The 20318-nt window shown below is 44.7% G+C and overlaps 1 protein-coding gene and 1 long non-coding RNA gene across 4 annotated transcripts in view; one reads left to right on the plus strand and one right to left on the minus strand.

The window, feature by feature from the left end:
- Positions 1–20318, plus strand: part of TSHZ2 (teashirt zinc finger homeobox 2) — a 739565-nt gene that overhangs the window by 290006 nt on the left and 429241 nt on the right. The window lies entirely within an intron of this gene.
- On the minus strand, positions 1698–17933 carry LOC118528697 (uncharacterized). Its single transcript, XR_013441539.1, has 6 exons — positions 17820–17933; positions 14908–15000; positions 14117–14231; positions 11787–11874; positions 8219–8471; positions 1698–2860 (listed from the first exon to the last, which is right to left on the minus strand). It is a non-coding gene; the product is annotated as an uncharacterized LOC118528697 (long non-coding RNA).

Below are 20318 nucleotides of genomic sequence, written 5' to 3' on the forward strand. Positions count from 1 at the left end.
AGAGCACAAGACTAGGATACAGCCAGTCCTCAGAGAGAGACTGGATTGAGGAACTAGAAAGTCATTTAGGTACATTTTCTCTCTCGCTCACTCTCTTTTCCTTTCATTTCTACTTCACTTTCTTTACTCTAGACAGTAATCATGAGAGACAAGTTTCCTCTGCGCTGCATCTGGTGGTGGAATATGGCCACCCAGATGTTACATGATTCAGGTTGTGGGACAGAAACTTGCTGTCTCTCAGTGCCAGTACCTGGGAGACAGAATGGGATTGGCTCCTTTGAGTCATGTGTTCTTGCTCAGTCCAGTAGAGGACAAATCCGCATAATACAAACGGGACTGCCAAGGACCTGTCCCTGTGGACCGCCGCCCATTCCCAGAGTTAAGAGAACTTCTGTGAGCCGCCAGTGTGCTAGTTATTAAGCTATTGTTTCTCAGCTCCAAATCCCTCCCCTAAATCTGCTCTGTGGAGCTGGGGGCTGGGACCCTGCAAATTATGTAGCTCCTTGGCCAACTTGAGAATGGAAGTGTGTCTAAAACAGAATTCCAGCTAAAGCCAGCCTGGCCAGAGTTGGCTGTGAGAACCAGATGGGTCGTTCAGATGCCCAGCGCCAAGAATGCTATGTGGTCCCTTGAATTCCAGGTCTGAACAAGACTCCAAGTATCGATCTATTGGCTACTGAGGATTGATGGAATAAGAAGAGGAATTTTTAAAAAAACACCTCTTTTTCAAAAATATCTATAAATATGAGCTCTTAAAATCATCTCAAAGTGCCTCCAATGTTGCCATACTTGAAGAATTTTATTTCAAGAAATCACTTCTGTAGGGTTCATTTTTGAGGACTCTAAAGGAAGCAGAGGGACAACTGTATTTGTAGCTTCAACTGGAGACAACACCAGGTGGAGTATAATGAAGCCTAAAGCCCTCTGAGCAGAGGTTCTAGGTCAGGACTGGCTGGGGTAAAATCCTGGCAGGTGTCACACCCTAGCCCTGTGAAATTGAGTAAGTAACATAACCTTGATGGGTCTCTGTTTCTTCCTCAGCAAAGTTGAGCTAATGAGTGTAGCTGCCACATACAGTTGTGAAGGTTGGATGGGGTGGTCCATTCAAAGTTGTGAGCTAACTTGGCCTGGCAAGTCTTAGGCCTGGGCTAAAGTAAGTACTCATTCAGTGTCCACATTATCCTACTTCTTCTTACTGGCCTTTTGGGTCTTGAGGTCTTTTGAATTTTACCTCAGAGGCCACGGGGAGCCATTAGAAGGAATTAAGCCATCTACACTAGATTCCATCTGTGCCCAGAGCGACTAGGACCCAGAGGAAAAAGAGAAAATGACGTGGACACTCTAAGCACAGAACTCAACAAAGTATGATGACTGGCCATAAGTGCTGCTTTATGGGTATCTGTAAAGCTGCCCATCAAAACACTCCTGACAGATGACCTGCAATAATGAGAGTATGAAGGGAGCAGCATGGCAGAACATTCCACCTGACGGGGACACAGATCATGGGAAGGGCATTCTCATAAAACACAGGGTGGCTTTCTATCCTGTCCTCCTTCTGTTTATCTCCTGGCCCAGCCCAGCTACTTGTGGTCTGGCCTCTCAGTGTCCAGCTCCCATTCATTCATTCATGTTTTAATTTACTCAGTATTCATTCAACTATCCATTCATCAATTTTTAAATAAGTCATATAGCAAATATTTATTGGGCTAATAACTGAAGATTAGATTTATTGTGCTCTTTCAATATGGTAGACTCCTTGATAAGTATAATAACTCTAATAATCACAGCAGCAACATTTATTGAGCATTTAGTCTGTGTCAAGCACCATGATAAATGTTGTACATGAATTATTTCATTTTATCTTCACAAAAATTGTCTCAGACAAGATGCTATAATGAACAGTATTTTTATAGGTTGGGCAAAGTGTCTTAGGGAGTTGAGGTAAATTGTCCGAAGTCACATAGCTAGTGAATTATAGAGCCAGGGCTCAAAATCATGTCTGTGTAGTGTAAAACATGTGTCCCTCACCACTATTTGGGGCAGCCTTAACAGAGCTAAAAGACCAGTGTTTATAATTCTTGCTCAGTAATTAATTCATAGGGAAGGTGGTACCTGATGTGTGTTGTGAAGTGTGGACAAGGAGACTAGTAGGAGAATGATTTAAGAAGGTAAGGTATCCATTTGAAACCAACACACTAAACAAAATAGTGAAGCAGAAACCCACAGTATGACCCCATTCTCCCAGTATAACTCATTGAAAGGGTATTAACGTGTCATCAATTTGACAAAACCAAAATTTGAGTTAGAAACCTTTCCATTGAAAATGACAGGAAATGCAACTCAAACCTGTTTGAAGAATAATGTCATGTGTAAACTTGCATCACTGAAAAGGCCAGGGACAGGACTAGCTTCAGGTACAGTTTGATCTAGTGTCATTAAGGAACAGCTTTGTTCTCTCCACATTTCCTTTCTGCCTTCTGCCTAATCACCTATTTCTTCAGGCCTCAGATATGTTCCCATTGGCAGTTCTGTGGTCTTCCACTTTAGTAGTAAAGAAGCTGTTCATATATTTATATCTTCAAACTATGCAGACCACAGAAGGAGTGGCTCTCAAGGAAGAAAAAGACCTATATTTTTTTCCCAGAAACCCTGGAAAACCTCTGCACAGGTTTCATTGGTTCTGACTTGGTTTCTGCCATCATGGACCAAATCATGGTGGCCAATAGGATAGATGGCATAGGATGGGATAGGATTATTGGCTTTAGCCAGTCAGGTCTGCCCCATAAGCTGAGGCAAGGGTCAATACTACAGAAACAGCGTGGCTGATCATGGAAAACCATTGAACTCCTAGTGGTGTTATCTGAAAGAGAAAGACAAAGAGAAGTTAGACAGCCAAGATAACTGGGGTCCACTACACCAAACAATTCAGGTGCTTTGTTTAACAATTTAAAGATTTTATTTATTTATTTATTTATTTATTTATTTATTTATTTATTTATTTATGAGCGTGCACGCAAGCACATGAGCGGGGGTAGTGGGGGCAGAGAGAGAGGGAGAGAGAGAGAATCTCAAGCTGTCTCCCTGCTAAGTGAGGAGCCTGGAGCAGAGCTAGATCTCATGACCCTGAGATCAGGACCTGAGCCGAAATCAAGAGTCTGACACTCATCTGCCTGTGCCACCCAGGTGCCCCTTTGGCAATTTAATGCCCAAAAGCATCTTTCTGAAACATTTAGCAGCTCAATATGGGATTGCACCTAAATTGGAAATCTTTATTCATTATCATCTTGGAAGCATTTTTTTTATGCTAAATGCAGTAACATTTCTTTAGCATGAGTAAATGTAGTCTTGTTTTCTTCCCAACCTGCCTCAGAATTCCCAACTTTTTTAATGTCTTGAGCAGGATTTATCGTCACTACTCTCCTTCACAGCAGCTTTGTCTCCTGCCTAAACAAAAGGTTTCAGCCTGCAATGTTTCAGTATTAAAATCAGATCAAATACAATGTTCCTTTACAGGGTTGGTATTTCTATTGGGATTCTTTCTGTGTTGTTGACTGGGCAAGTGTGTTTGGCATGTGTAAATTGTTGTGATCACTTTTCCTTTTGTGACATTTTGGGAAGGGGGAAAAAACTGCATGGCTCAGTAGATGACACAGTTTGCTATAGCAGCAATGGAAAAATTTGAAATTCTTAAACAGTTTAGCATTTCCCCTCCCAGCCACATTATCTATCACAGAGAAGTGATATTCTGGGGGACTCGAGCCAATCAGAGGAGAGGCGTGTAATTTTTACAAAACAAATGTATGTATAAATTATCACTCTCTTCTCTCCTCTCCATAAATAGCGACACTAATAGATCCATAGCGTGAGATTCGGGAAGAGATGCCATGTTCTACAACAATTCGTCTTGTTGGGGAAAGGCAGAGTTGAAAAATCTGATCAGTTAAGATGCACAGCTCAACTTCACCATTGTCTGGCACACACCATATGTGTGGCTTTTGTCTGGGAGAGGGTGTGTGTGTGTGTGTGTGTGTGTGTAAAGAGAGACTTACAATCAAAAGCATGATTGAGCCACAGGTTTACTTGGTTTGCACAGAATTTATAAAATAGGAAACTTCAAATAATGAATCATGGAACACTACATCAAAAACTAATGATGTAATGTATGGTGATTAATATAACATAATAATAAAATAAATAAATAAATACATAAAATAGGAAACTTGCTACATAAAAGTTTTAATTATTATTTTCTAAAGACCTAGAGATATTTCCTAGGAGGGAAAACAGTAGACTGGAATCACATATAGGTTTTATAGAAAGGTTTCCTCCTCTGGACAGGGCATAATCTCTCCCACCCACCTCAGTCTCCATCATTCCCTGTTCCCTAGATCCGATGCATTCTGTGTTGGTACTTTCCTGAGTTCGTGGGCCTTAATATAATAAGAGCCACACGGATCAATAATCCAATGACTTTTCAATCCCATGTTCTTTAAAAATTTGTCCAAGATATAGTTAGTGAGGGTAGAGAGGATCTGATTTAAGACTTTGTTTTTTCCAGAATCATAACTACTCACAATTTACTTGCATTAGTTTGAAACAGAGTCAATATGCTTTGAAAAAGTCAGATAAAATATATCCAACTTTTCTGCAGTTTTAGTTTTTCTTTGGCATTCTTTTGTGACTTTTGTGAACCAAGCAACTTCTTGGGAGGTATATTAAAAGGTTTAATATTCGCAATATAAATCACATCCCTTGTAAATCACAGTACACCACACATGATGTGGTTCTGGAATTTCTGCTGACCACAACTGCCATCTTTGAGCTAACTTCAGATGCAGTGTAGTTTAGTTACAAAAATCCTCACCAAAAATATTACAGGGCTAACAAATGTTGCATTTTTGCGTATTTGCCTGTCTCACTGCACAGTGGTCTATTTTCTCATCAGAGAAAGGCAAATGTTTATTTTCGCGACTTCTCCCGGTAAGCTCGTTATAGATTAGCACCCGGGGCAACTGTCCGGGGGACCCACCCTTCAATTCCCTTTTGTGGGAGAAGGAAGACATGGGAGAGGAACCACTGAGTCACAGAATGTGTGAGCTTAAAGACCTGGCATTGGGAAATCTGGAAAGGAGAATTTTGAGAGATTTTCCGTATTTTAATAAGCGTATTACAAACTACTTTGGATTGCTGTTTTTACTGCATACTCCGTACGTATGTCTAATTCCGGAGCCGACAAGTGAAGTATGGCCCTCAGGGCCACTCAAGCCAGCTGCCTGTTTTTGTAAATAAAGTTTTGTTGGCACCCAGCCACGCCCGCTCATTTCCATATCGTCTCTTGCCGCTGTGGCCATACAACAGCAGGTGTGACATGATCAGTTGCCAGGATATAAACTCCTGTACTTCTTCTTCTGGACACGGGTGACCCTGGTTCTTATTACTTCACTGGACATTTTCATACTATAAGCTGCTTGGGGCACCTACTGGATCTGGCTCTATCAATGAGGAATGCGTGTAACTGCAAGTAACAATACTTTTAACTGTGGCTTCAACAATGAAGATGTGAATGATCTTACCTAACAAGAAGCCTTTGATGTAGGGGCCCCAAGATGCTGCAGACTGTCATGGCCCCACACTGTGACTGTCCCTCCTGCCCGCCCCCTGCCCCCGTGCTCGGCTTGCTGACTCTTTATGCATGTCACCCCACGGTTGCCAATTTTTGCTTCAGCTCCAGGCATCACATACCCCCATTCCAAGCAGAGGAGAAGGGACATGAGCACAAAGTGTTCTACTGAGGTTCTGGCTTTTTAACCCAGAAAGAAAACCACGAGCAGATACCCTCCCCACTTACCTTTCATTGAACAGAGTGGATCACATACCTTCCAATCTGTCTCGTTAATGTAATCCCAATGCCAGAACAAAATGGGAAGGTAGCGGATATTCAATAAAAGTGTGTCAAATGGTAGATGGATGTATTAATGCTAAATGGATGGATTACAGATTAATCTTTTAAGTTTAGTTTAACTTGGTGCCCACCACGGGCAGCAGAGGAGAGCAGGTGTTGGGGGCGGGGGGGCAGATCCTTCCTAGTAAAAATGTTATGGGCTATCACTTTATCTCAACCTCTTCGTTTTACAAGTGGGGAAAGTGAGACCAGAAAACAGAAAGTTAGATATTATAGTGAATTCTTATAGTGTCTGATTGTCCAGCGCCCATGCCTCATCTTTCTGGTAACAACTCCTTAATTTTTCTTTGAAGAACCAACTCTCTCAAACATTATTTTAGTGAGGCAGGTGGCATCCCTGCCGGAGAGAGGGTCAGCAGTATTCCATCCCCCTGGCCTCAGTGATTGGTCCGGAGATGGACGCATGTCCCAAGGTAACTCAGCCAGAATGCATACACAGCTTTCCGGGTACTGCCACAAAAAAGAGCACGGGCCTGAGGTTGCTGGAGGTCCATGTGGGAAGCACTGAGAAGGAAGCTCACACAGAAGGAAAACTGAGATCTGTGAGGTTATTGGTGAGCACCCGGATGTAGCTGTTTCTGAAGTACGTGTTTTAACCCCAGGACTCTTTCTATTTAAAATAACAGAAAACCCAGCTTATATGGTTCTAAGCCATAAAGGGAATTGTTTTTTGACTCTTTTAACTAAGTCCAGAAGAGGAATAACTCATTCAAGAGCATGTTATTCGGTGGATGGGTGGTGTCATCAAGAACCTAGGTTTTTTTTTTTTTTTTTTTTTTTTTTTCATCTCTCTACTACATTCTAAGACAGGCCTCCTCATAGTTACACAAGGGCTGCCAGTAACAATTCTCCCCTCCTGGTACCTTAAAAGAAAGATCCCGAGCAGAATTTCAGAGATGCAGCTACATTGGACTCTTTGCCCACCCAAGAACCAATCACTGTGATCAGGGGAGAATGGAACTTGCCGATTGGCTTATGCCCTGTCTTTGGGGGATGGGGGGACCTGCTTTCCAGAAGTACACAAATTAAACCAGGAAGAATTAGATACTGGCGTGGAATTCGGGGATACGTCAGAAATGACGAATGGAATGAATGCTGGAAGGAAGAACAGCAGGGCGCAATACAACTATTAACTCCTGGACCTCTCAGTTGCGTGCAGTCGAAATTTTCCCTTTTGTCTTTCGGCCAGTTTCACTTAATTTTTTATCCTTTGCAAACAAAGGGCACTTACCAATGCTGATATTATTGTTGGGGATGGAAACAAGCCATTTCTCCACCGAACTACCTGGCAACACACATCCGCTTCTCTTCTGCATTTTTCTCCATACCCCTTTTCACCTCCTAAGATACTAGATAATTTATCTTTTTTTTTTTTTTTAACTTGCTCCTCTCACTAGAGAATAAAGTTCATGAGAGCACGGATTTGGGTCTGTTCATCCCTCCCCCCCCCCCATCTCTAAGGGTACCTGCTCCATTATATGTGCTCAGCAAATATTTCCTGAATGAATGAGTGAATATACAAATAAATAGTATCTGGGGTGCCTGGGTGGTTCAGTTAGTTAAGCATCTGCCTTCGGCTCAGGTCATGATCCCAGGGTCCTGGGATCGAGCCCAACATCAGGCTCCCTGCTCAGCGGGAAGCCTGCTTCTCCCTCTCTCTCTGCCCCTGCTGCTCCCCTTTCTTGTGCTTTCTCTCTCTCTGTCAAATAAATAAAATCTTAAAAAAAAATAGTATCTTCCTATGTCAGAAGAGGAAGGGTCCTCAAAACTTAGCAGGGCCAAAAAAAACCCAAAAAAACCAAAACTTAGCAGGGCCATTCTCTACAGAGAGCCCTAAAATCCCAGGCTCCTGATCGAAATGCAGTGAGCTCTCTGTCCCCTCGTCCTGCATCATGGCAATAGGAATCCCAAACCTTCCACAACCAGCTTCTGCCTTTGTCAGAGGTACTACTCCCTCAGTTCACCCATTTTCTTCAAGTCCCTGGGTATGTACATTCCTTGATGTGAATCTTGCCTGTGGGTTTGAACTCCATTTGCAACTAAATGAGGAAGATACCCTCTGCTGGATTCCTTTACCCACTAAGGGACTTTGGGCTTTATGCTCTGTCTCCATTCACATCTTTCATCAGCTGCTTCTGGAAGTTTCTCTCCTATGTTCCCAAACCCTACAGTGTGGGCCAGAGCACATCCTCTTCTCACTCTAGATGGGAGCATGTATCAGGGGTTCCTCGGGCTGACTGGTTGTAAGAGGCTCACCTGGGCGGTGGGAAAGGCTAGGTCCTAGACCTTCAGTGGAGACGTATCCAGGACCCTCGGATGTCCACGTGGGCTGTCTTTTGAGATTCCTCTCAGGTGGGAGGCTGAGGAGACACTGTGCCTCTTCGGCACGGATGGCATCCAGGTAGGCTTATTCAGCCAGGCTCCATCTCGGAACTCCTAATGAATTCTCCAGCCGGAGTGGGTCACAGGCCTTGCATTCTCCTGCACCCCAGCAGGACTGCTGAGGGTCCTGGTGATTAAGTGGCAATGACATAAGTACTTGATGCTCCTCCTAAAAGTGTTCCTGAAATCTTTCCCTTCTGGGGTATCGTGCACTGTTTTGTGCTATGACTATCATGGGTCGGGATATTCAATTCAAACAAGTAGTTATCCAAACCACTGTGCACCATGAATTCAAACATCAACTGTTAATTCAAAAGTTTGATAATAGGAGGGGTGCCTGGGTGACTCAGTTGGTTAAGCCTCTGACTCTTGATTTCAGCTCAGGTCAGGATCTCAGGGTCGTGCGATCGAGCCCCGCATGGGGTTCCACGTTGAGCATGGAGCCTGCTTAAGATTCTTCCTCTCCTTCTACCCGCCCCCGCCCCCACTTACTCTCTCTCTCTAAAAAAAAAAAAAGTTTGATAATAGGAAATTTGAAGTCACAGGTATTTGTTAAAAGTGCATTTTTTAATTCATTCAAATTTTTAAATTTGAAAACTCACTCTGTCACTTACTCATTGTAAAACCCTAAACAAGTTAATGAAACCAATGGTTCTCAGATATGGTCCCCAGCAACAGCAACATCACCTGGGAACTTCTTAAAATGGAAATCAAGGGATCCCCACTGCAGACCTATGGAATCAGAGACTCTGCGGACCAGCAAACTGTTTTAACAAGCTCTGCGGGTGATTCTGATGCACACCACAGTTTGAGAACCATTGTCTTAAACAAACCTCTCCGAGTTTCCTGATATGTAAAACAGGAGGGATAATACTCAGCCTCAAATCGTTTTTGTAAGGATTAAATTCAGATTTTGCATCTAAAGCCTTTAGCACAGTGTCTGGCACTCAGTATGCACTCAATATATGACAGCTACAATTAATGTTATTATAATTATTGGATTTCTTTTCTGGGTGGCCAATGAATCAGTCTATGTCTCTGCGTGTCTACCTGTGAAAGAGTAAAGAGTGAGGATATTTTAACATTAATCATTATAACAGTAGCTAATTTATTGAGCTCCTACCCTGACCCAGGCACGTGGCTAATGACTTCACAAACACGCCATTCAATCCTCATTTAAAAATTTGCTAAGAGATGGCGCTGGTATTGTCCACCTTTTACAAGTAAGGAAAGAGCTAAAGTGACTTGCCCAGAATAACCCAGGGAGTGAGTGGAAGAAGCAGAAAAAGAATTGAGAGCGTGAGTCTTCAGAGCCTGGATCAGTTAAACCCATCACCAGCTGCCACTCCAAAATCATTTGCAGAAGGAGCTATGGAAATGGCTCTTTTCATACCGACTGTGTTATTTCGAAAAGCTGATGTTCCCTATAATACATACACCAAGATGATAGTCATTAATTAATTATAGAAGAAGACCCTCAATCAAATTTTTGCTTGAAGTGGGCTCTTGGTTTTTTAAGAGGCCAGGGGCAAAGGAGACCCTGTGCTTTTCGTCCATGAAGTCCTCCGTGATTGTACATTTCTGCCAAGCCACATTGGTCATGCAGCCACGATGGGGGACAATTTGCTGTCGATAGGACTAAGGACAGCCCAGCATCTGGGCACTGATTCCCTGAGCCCAAAGAATACATTCCCATGTCCATTAAATAAGAGAATCAACTAGAAAAAAAAAAAAAAAAATGCTTCCTTTGCCTACAGAAGGCAAAGCTTCAGGTGACGATTAGTAGGAGGAAATGTGGAAGTGTGGCCTGTAATTACGAGTAAGAATGTGTTCCCAGCTGTATGTATTAATACGGCTTTGGAGCCCGACGATAAATGCCAAATTTCTACCATTTTTCGATACAGCAAAAATTTCTGGCACCTAAAATACCAATGACATCCTATAAAACACTTTTAAAATGGGTAAAATTATCTGTGTATCCGAAGAACTTCAGAACAGGCTGCTGGATTTGTAAAAGAAACGTATTTAAACACCCATCAACATGATGTTCCAGGGTAAAAAGTACCCGTAAACAGGCTGGGAAGAAAACCCTGCAGGTTTCCTTTTGTGAGTGGAGCTAAACTTTGTGCTTCATTTGAGAGTTTCTGCCTCAGTCTTCAAAGCTGGACCTCAGAGATATTACAAGACGTTTGGTTTAATATAAAACTTCCCTCTGTCCCTAAAATGACAGTATAAACAATAGCACCACCGAGCAAACACGAGTTTTGGCTTCTGCCTTTTATTTTATTTTATTTTTTTCCCCCTCCTCTTAGCTCCACCCCAGCTCGCTCTTGAAAGGCCTTCTGTTCTGTCAGCCATAATGACATCTGCTGGCGGAGACAGGAAGTCATAAATCTGTAGGGCCCCTCTCAACCAAACCTTGTTAATGCTGCCATTTATCACCGGGGCTGGGGTGCCATCTCTGGAGGGCTGGACGCAGAGAGTCCATTTTCTCCCATACCCCTTTCCCAAGAGAGCAACCATTTTAAAAGCAGCCACTTTCTCATCGCACATTTGCAGACCTGAAAATCAGGCAGAGGCAGACCCCACCGTCAGTGTGCAGCTCTTGGAAAGAAACCACAATTTCAGGCAACAATAGACTTGATTTGATGTTTGGGGACTGAAGCAAGGCAGTTCTGACCAAGCTCTGTCCTTCCTTGTTTTAAATCAGCCCCTAACTGCCTCAGAGAGAGGAGTGGAGATTTTCTTCCTCTGAGCCTTTCTGCCTCCGTGGACGTTTTTAAGGGGAAAACTTGCTCTGGGGTCGGAGAGGGGGAGGAGGGTAGCTTCAAAGGGATTATTTAAACTCAGAGTTACTTTTGTTCCAGACTAATCTGAGATGATGTTAGGTTTATTTCTTAGGAGTTCATTGTGTCCTGAGCCTCGATTCAAGACATGTGCCTATGCAAGATATAGTCTGGCTTTTGCGACTCCAAGTATGGTCCCTGGATCAGAAGCCTCAGCATCGTCTGTTTGAGCTTGTTAGAAATGCAGGCTGCCAAGCCCCACTCTAGACCTGCTTGATCAGAATCTGTGTTTCAGGCGAGATCCCCAATTGAGTCCTCGCTATGTTGACATTCGTGAGGCTACGCCCCACACCCGGGTTCTCAGCCTTGGCCCCCTTGACATCTGGGCCTGGGTCAGTTTTTGTTTACAAGGATATTTCCTGGGCTCTGCAGGGTATTTGGCAGCATCCCTGGCCTCTACCCACTAGATGCCAGTAGCAACCCCCTGAACTGTGGATCAGAACTGATTCTAGACATTGTCACGTGTCCCCTGAAAGGAAAACATCACCCCTGTTGGAAACCGAGCAACTCAAAAAGTGGGGTCGGTGGATGCCCATCATGGGTGCTATCTAGGAGCCTGTTAGAAATACACATTCTCAAACCCCACCCAGACTTACTAAAGTGGGATCTCTCAAGGTGGAGCCCAGGAATCTATTTTCACTCCGTAGGAGGTCATACGCAGGCTCAAGTGCAAGGATTCTGAAGCTGCAGAGTAGGGACAGGGAAGAGTCATGGGATAATTAGCCGATGTGTGATGTGACCACAGCATTACCAAGAGTGAGCAGTGCGTGGCAGTGGAGGGTTCCAGCTAGAGCCATACCTGGAGGGGTTGAACCACCTTCCCCATGTGCTGTCTCCTACCCTCCCTGTGCCTCAGTTTCCTCATAAGTAAAATGAGCACGACAAAAGCACTTTACCTCATGGAATTGTTTTAAGGGATTAATAAGCTCATATTGTCGGGCGCCTGGGTGGCTCAGTTGGTTAAGCGACTGCCTTTGGCTCGGGTCATGATCCTGGAGTCCCGGCATCGAGTCCCGCATCGGGCTCCCTGCTCGGCAGGGAGTCTGCTTCTCCCTCTGACCCTCCTCCCTCTCATGCTCTCTGTCTCTCATTCTCTCTCTCAAATAAATAAATAAAATCTTTAAAAAAAAAAAAAAAGCTCATATTGTCAAGTGCCTAGAACAGTGCCTAGCACCAAGTGCTTCATAAATGTTAGCGACTCTTATCATTACTAGAACCTGCTTTTCTTTCCCCCAGAGTCTTACGTGCCCTAAGAGCCACACAGGTGCTTTATTCCCTGCCGAATCCCCCGTGCCCAGCCCAGTGCCTGGCCTGGAGCAGGTGCTTAATGAACTTTAGTGGGAAAAGAGGACAGGCCTGTGGAGGGCAGAGGGTACTGGTGGGAGCTCTCTGCTGCTCATGGCTTGACTTTATGCTCTGCTGCCTTCATGCTTTCTGTATGAGGATCCGGGTTCCCTCACTGGCTTCTGTAAACTGGTGCCCTTGCACAAGTAGAGGATTGAGCTGAGATTCATTTTATCCCTCAGTACAGATTAGATTAGACCTCAGATATATCTGACAGCACTCCGTAAACAATAGTCAATCAACAAATTCTTAGAAAATAATGAAAAAGCTAAAAATGTGGGAGTGCTAACTATATGCTGGGTGTCATGCTATAGATTTTACATTAACTCAAAATTCCTCTCTGTGCCCCTAATGGAATTGGTGGTATATGTAATTATCCCCATTTCACAGATGGGAACACTAAGGCTCAGAGAGGCTAAATAACTTGTCCAAGGTTATAGTCTCAGTAAGTAGTGAAAATATTTTTTAAGATGTAGTTCTGGGGCGCCTGGGTGACTCAGTTGGTTAAACGTCCGACTCTTGATTTCAGCTCAGATCATAATCTCAGGGTTGTGAGATCGAGTGAGCCTGCGTCTGGCTCTGTGCTGGGCATGGAGTCTGCTTGAGGATTCTCTCTCTCCTTCTCCCTCTGCCCCTCCTCCCTCGCCTCATGTGCATGCACTCACTCACTCTCTCAAATAAACAAACAAACAAAGTGCAGGTCTGTCTGATTCCAAATCTACACTTATTTTTCTTCCTGGACGCCTACCTGGTCTGGTGCCCAGCCCATTTCCTCATACCCCAATTTAATGCCCAGCACTTGGGGCTCTTTGCCTGCAGAGAAAGCCAAAAGCAGCCCCCATCCAATGACTGACAGGCGCTGATGGATAAATATCCCAGCTCTCTCACTCTTTAGGAGGGATATCTCGGAAGTGCATAAGCTACTCTGACTCCCAGCATCTCCTCGCAGGATTAAGTTCCGTCACCCACAGTGATCACCTGCTTGATAACACACCACATGTTGGTAGCCTTCCCTTACTGTGTTCACTTTCCTAGTTTCCTGCTAGAGTTTTCTAACATCGTGTCCCAAACAAACTACTTGCTTTCGAATCTTTATCTCAGGGTCTGCTTCTTGAGGAACCAAAAGCAAGACATGCAAGCCTTCTCAAAAGAGGATTTGCAACCGTCTTGAACTATTCGACCATTTTAAGCCCGTGGGTTCCTTAGCTGTGTTGGCTTTCCCAGCAATGGTTAAGGAGAGGAGACGAGCTGTATTGATGGGAGAAAACAGCATCCAGGACAAGTCACTTTGACATAATCCTAGCAAGCAGGGGGAGAATCTCATGAAATTTTCAGGACAATAGGATGCCTAATGCCTAATCATAATAGATAAGACATGCTCCAGATAAGACAGAAAGGTGTTCTCAGAGTGAATTATATCATTCTCTATTTGCTTCTGAAAGTTGAGGGGCACCTTTGGGCATACAGTTCTAATGAGTTCAGGAAGGAGAGCTTGATGCACAGTTGAGGTGACATAAAATATACCAGACCCCAGAACTTAAAGTCTGCTCGCACATGGTTCCCAAGCTGTTCTGGTCCTTACATTCACTTAATGTCTTCCTGTGGTTAATCAAGTCGAGCAATGGATTACTGGGCCAGCGACGTGGTCTAGATTCTTCGGCAGCAGCAAAACACCGTCACCAACGGCAAGTAGCCACCTCCAAGGGAGAAATGTGATGTGTGTGAAATCGAACAGCTCCCGTATCCCCAGCCTGCCCACTCAGCAATCGGCCAGTCTACAATATACAGAATGCTTAATTGCTGTTGTGAAATTCTACACCTAGCCAAATCCAAAGAGCTTTTAAAAAGAGACCAGAACAACTTTTGGAGGATTAATTCTTAGAAGCAAGCTTGCCAATGCCCGAGTGTCTCCAGACTTTATTGTCATCCACCTTAACTGTTTCCAGAGAGCAAATTCCCACCAAGTAGAACACGAGAGGTTCTCTTCTGTGTTGGTTGAACAAACCCACTTTACTGGACTAGCTGTTTGGGGATGTAAATAAACAAACTAGCATTTATCAACAACTAATAATGAAACTCATACTTGGTGTTAGGACCTGTGATATTCTTCATGATCCAGCCACGCCCCACCTCTCCTATATCCTTTCTGCTCCCCTCTCCCTGGCTGGCTCTTGGAACCTGGACCCTGACTGCTACATCCTTTGTATTCTGAAAGCACAGAAGTCTCTTCCGAGTTCAGGCCTTGGCTCCAGGTGGCCTGCCTCATGTATTCCAGATTTCTGTTTCAGTGTTCCCTTCTCAGAAAGGCTTTCCATGACTCCCACCCGAAAATAGGCCTGCCCCCGCCCCTTACACTCTATCCCAACACCCCACCTTGTTTTCTTCCTATTGCTCTCCATGATCCATCTGGTACTTCCTCTTGTCTGGTTCTCCCCACACCCCCAACATGATGCTGTACCAGGTGTCCTGGGAAGGGAGAAAATAACCCGAGATTGCCACCTTGAAGTTTTTACAAAATAGTTATTGGGAAGAGGGGTATCCCGAATGAGTTAAATGACACAAGAGGAAGGCAATGAATTATATCCTCAAGGGCAAAATCGTATGGTACACTGGCTCTCAAACTTGGCCGCATATTGGAATCATCTGGGAGGTTTAAAAATACTGATGGCTGGATCCCGCCCCCACAGACTGATGTAATGAGTCTGGGGTAAGACCTAAGCATTGAGTTTTTTTAAATCACCCCAGTTGATTATGATACACAGCAAAGTTTGAGAACACTGCTTTTTTTAATTGAAGCATTATGTACATATATAGAAGTGCATAAATCATAAGCATGCAGCTGAATTAATTTTCACAGACTGAACACACTTACTAACCGGCATCCTGGTTAAAAACAAAGCAAGCCCCTCCCTCCCCACCCCACCCACCCAATAGCCTCCTCATGCTCACTTTCAAAGGTAACCACTACCCTGATATCCAAGCATAGATGAGTTCTGCCTGTCTGTCTACTCATATATTTGGAATCATACTCTATAACGACTCTTCGTTTTGAGAAGATATGGACTAGAGAAGTTTGAATCACTTGGAGTCCACCCAGGAGGGCTGCCTGAAGGAGGTGGTATTTAAGGGAGGATCTGAAGGAAGCACTAGACAAGAGAAAGGAAAAGGAAGAAAGAGAAGTTGGGGAAGGGAGGACAGCATGCTCAACTAGGTATTCAATCATTCCATAAATTCTCAGGGAGCACCAATACTGTGCTGGACTCAGGGATATAAAGGTGAATAGAACTTATGTTTTAATTAGGAAAGACAGATAATAAATAGGCATATATATGAAAAAGATACTTACAGATGGTCATAACTGTCATGAAAGATAAGAGAAAGAACGGGACAGATGGTGGGGGCAAAAGGAGATGACATTTGAGTTTAGAGTGAGGAGGAAAAAACAGATCTGGGGAGGAATCGTTCTGGAGGGAAGAGAAGATGCAAAAACCCTGAAGCTGGTCCAGGAGGTATTACATCACCTGAGGCATTCTCCCTATGCTCAAGAATCCTACCAACTGCCCAATGCCCACTAATTTGCGCAGTGCCAAACTCAAGTTAGGCTCTTGGCAAATGATTGTTTTAATTGCATTGGGTTGGAGTCCAGTGGTGAGACAGGCAAACTAACAAGAACAGAAATCAGTGTGATAGATATGTGCTTTAATGGGGCATTCACAGGTTCCATGGGTACAACCGGAAGGCTCCACAACCACCCTTTTGAATGAATCCAAGAACAGATACCCTGTGTAATTCCTTGTGTGCAAGAAATTCTACCAACTTGATTCACTTGTGACAAAATTCAGCTTTTGCAGGGGCAAGGTTCCCATGCCTGGCACCTTATCAGAATCAGCTGGGAACTTTGAAAATTTCAGATTTTCAGGCCCCACCCTGGGATCTAAGTCAGTAATTCTAGGATGGCGCCTGTGCCTCTTTATCTTAAGAAAAAAATCCCCAGGTGATTCTGACGTTGAGCCAGTGTGGGAATCAGTGTTCTAGAAGATACAGTTGACTCATTCCAATCAATTCATGCCTTTACACATCCCAGAGTTTGAGTGTTAGATCTGAGGATGCTACTTCCCTGGAGACCCAAACATAGTATTATTCTAAGCTGCCAGCCCTTGGAAGAAGTTTCCAAAAGTGCCAGAGTCTGTGGTTTAGCGAAGTATTTTGCAAATTCTAGTCATGCCTGTACCACTTTTCTCACATTTTGCCATCTCCACACCCCCCGTGAACCATTATTTATCCTCTATCATTCCTTAACTCTATTTATTTTTAAAACCCATAAATTATATCAAATTCTGAATTGCTACCATAAATGGAGAGCAGTATCTTCTGCTAAGAGAGAGGGAACCATAGAGTGAATTCAATAAAAACAAACCATTTTTTAAAAGTCTAGCCAGGTAACTCTTGCCCCTCCCAAGCTTCTAAGCCTGAGATCTGTGGTTTCTTGGTTGAGAAAGAAAAGTTAGCAATTGTTAGGCATGAAAGACGCACTAGCACCAAACTGAGACGTTCTCAGATTGAAAGAGAACTTAAAGGGAATAACCTTTTCACTATGCGATTCATGTTTTTCAATGTCATGTCTACGCCACTGAACAGTATCTGGGTACCATTGTGTTATGCATCCAACTGGGGTAGACAAAATCTTCCTTGCTGATAACCAAGCTAAATACTCTACAATAGTAGCAGTAGGGGGAAAAAATACAAATTAATGTGAGACTGTAAGTACAATTCAGAGAAGAATCCTAGAGAGAGAGAGGCAGGGAAAGATTCTGTAGCCCAAAGTCAGCTAGTCTGGCCCATTTCCCTCCTGATCTTCTCCAAAGCTGGGTCCAGCCCCCAAATTCCTTCTCTCCCAGTTCCAAATCTTTGGGATGTCATTTTCACAGAAGCTTTTTGAAGGCAGGGATCCTATCTTAATGCATCCCAGCAGGTCCTGTACTTGGGGTAATGCCTGGCACCTAACTAACACACTAGATGCTTGTTAAATGATTGAATGTAGGGGTGCCTGGGTGGCTCAGTGGGTTAAGCATCTGCTTTCGGGTCAGATCATGATCTCAGGGTCCTGGGATTGAGCCCCACATCAGGCTCCCTGCTCAGCGGGGAGTCTGCTTCTCCCTCTCCCTCTGTGATCTCTCTTGCTTTTGCTCTCCCTCAGATAAGTAAATAAAATCTTTTAAAAAAATTATAGAATGTAGTGCAAACACCCAGTCAGTGGGCACGGGGCTCCTCCAGGGGAGACTCACTGGTGTGTTCACTGCAGTCCCAGGCTTTGTACCTCCTGTTCCTATAACTGTGGTCCCCAGGCAGCAGGACTGAGGGTTTTACTGATGAAGCTGTGGTCCCTGGCACAGCTCTCTGGAAAGGCGTGGGAGGAAATTAGAATTAATTAGAATTAACACCCTTTTGCTGACATTGTCAACTCGGCGGCAGGGCCTTCTGTGCCTCGGTTGCCTCAGGACTAGGCTGGGGTTGGGTGGGGTTGGTCATGGGTGGAGGCCAGTTGGGTGATTGAGGGCCGATGAGTTAATAACTTGTATCCCATACATGAGAGGAATAAGTGAGCATGTGCCTCCCACGTGGGGATGTTAAAAGTGATAAAACAGTAACAAAAAAGATGAAACAGCACTTTGCAAATGTGACGATAACATGTGACTAGGAGGATGGGGAAAGTTAGGTTTCCTATAGCTCCCAAAAGAACTGTTCAGAAAAATATCTGTGGAACGGGTCACCCTAGGTCATTCTGAGGGCAAAGGTGGTAGGTGGGTCGGTTGTAAGTGGGAGGTGGCCCGATTATACTGGGCCGGACTTCATCATGGTGGGTACATGGCTGGGGGGCAGGTAGTGAGGAGTAGACATAGGTGAAACCCCAACACAGTGACCATGTAATAGTGCCACACCATGAATCCCTAAGTTATAAAATATTTAAGCTTGAGTTTGCTTTATAGTTAGCAACATTGGATATGTCTGGCTCCAAAAGAACGAAGGCTTTTTTAGCAGAAGTTCTCACACTGGAGTAAGCAGGAGACTCACTTGCTCAAAACTCAGATTCCCTAAGCCCTGTTCCAGAAGTTTCTGAGTTAGAAGGTTTAGAGAAGTGGTCCTCAACCAGGGGGCCATTTTGCCCCCCAGGGGACATGGGGCGATGTCTGGAGACAATTTGGTTGACACAAGTGGGGTGGGAGGGTCTGGCATCTGATGGGCAGAGGCCAGGGATGCTGCCAAACACTCTATATTGCACAGAACAGCTTCCACAACAAAGAATTATGGCCCCAAATGTCAATGGAGCTAGGGTTAGATCCTTTTATTCTAGGGTAAGGTCTAGGAATGTGCATCTTCACAAGGGCCTCAGGGGATTTGGGTGCAGGCAGCCAGAGCCCTGACTAGGAAGAATGAGGCCATGCCTGCCCTCTTATTCTAAGACTTTGGCTCTCTGAGCTTCTCTCTTGCCTAACTCCTCCGTGTTTAGGACTCAGCTTAGACTTGACTCTTCCCCAGGAAGCTCTGCCTGGAAACCATCCTCCCTGCTTCCATGTCCAGGTTAATTGCCCCTCCTAAGTACACCTCCTGCCCCATCACACATCACTTGCCCCTTTGTCTGTCTCTACCACTGGAAGGAGAGTTCCCTGAGGGCAGGGTCCCAGTTTGACCCTTTCCCCTGCACCTGGGCCCACACCTGGCTCAATGATCACATGTTGGCTGCAATCGATCTCAGCTCCAGTGGGGTCTCCCGCATTGACTAGGGCTACCCCCTCTTTCAGACGCTGTCACGGGCCCTATTTTAACGTCTTCGTGGAGCTTATCACTCGGAAATTATCTTGTTTATTTGCTTGCTTACTTTTCATTCATTCAACAAATATTATATTGGGCACCTACTATATGTCTTGTCCCTTACCATCGCTGGGGATAGAACAGCAAACAAAAGAGGCAAAAGCCCTCTTCCCAGCAGAGCTTATATTCTAGGAACTAGGCCAATAAACAAAATAGAAAACTATAATATATATGATATTGATAAGCCCAGTGGAAAAAGATAAAATAGAGAAACGGGATAGGGAGTGTGTGTGTGTGTGTGTGTGTGTGAAAATTTTAAGTAAGGTAGACCTATGGGAGAAAGTGACATTTATGCAAAGACTGGATATCTGAGAGTGACATTTCTGTGCCCCCATTAGAATAGAAACACGAAGAGGGCCAGGAGCTTCCCTTTCTCTAAGGCTGCTGTGTCTCCAGAATAGGCACATAGTAGGTGTTGAATAAATACTATTTAAACAGAGAGAATATGAGATTCAACTATCAAGGAGGCGGATGGGAGGGTTTTTTTTCTGACCATCCACCAAATAGAAGGAAGGTGGGAGGGGCAAGGGCGTTAAACTTAGGGTGGGGGTGGGGGTGGGGAGGACATCTCTCCTGTCAGATTAAGAGACTTGGAGGATGGAGGTCATTGATGGACAAGGTGCGCTCCCCCTTCCCCGCCCAAAGCAGACCTAAGTTCTCACCTTCCTAACAAGTATTGTTAATGGCACTGCCGGTGGGCTCACCTGGCCCCCTGGAGCTCCCTTTCCAGCTGCGGAGTTTGGCCATCACCCTGCCCCCTTTCCTCCCGCATCCGTGCCCGTCCCACCCCCACCCCCGCAGGGGTGTCCCTGAGCCAGTGGGCACGTCCTCGCCCCAGCGAGGGGGGCGCCTCGAAGAGCCTGGGGTGGGCGCGCCGTGTCCCCGCCCCCAGCCCCTCTCCCTGGCAGGACACT

The sequence above is a fragment of the Halichoerus grypus genome, chromosome 10 (assembly GCF_964656455.1).
Source record: "Halichoerus grypus chromosome 10, mHalGry1.hap1.1, whole genome shotgun sequence".
Classification (NCBI taxonomy): Eukaryota; Metazoa; Chordata; class Mammalia; order Carnivora; family Phocidae; genus Halichoerus; species Halichoerus grypus.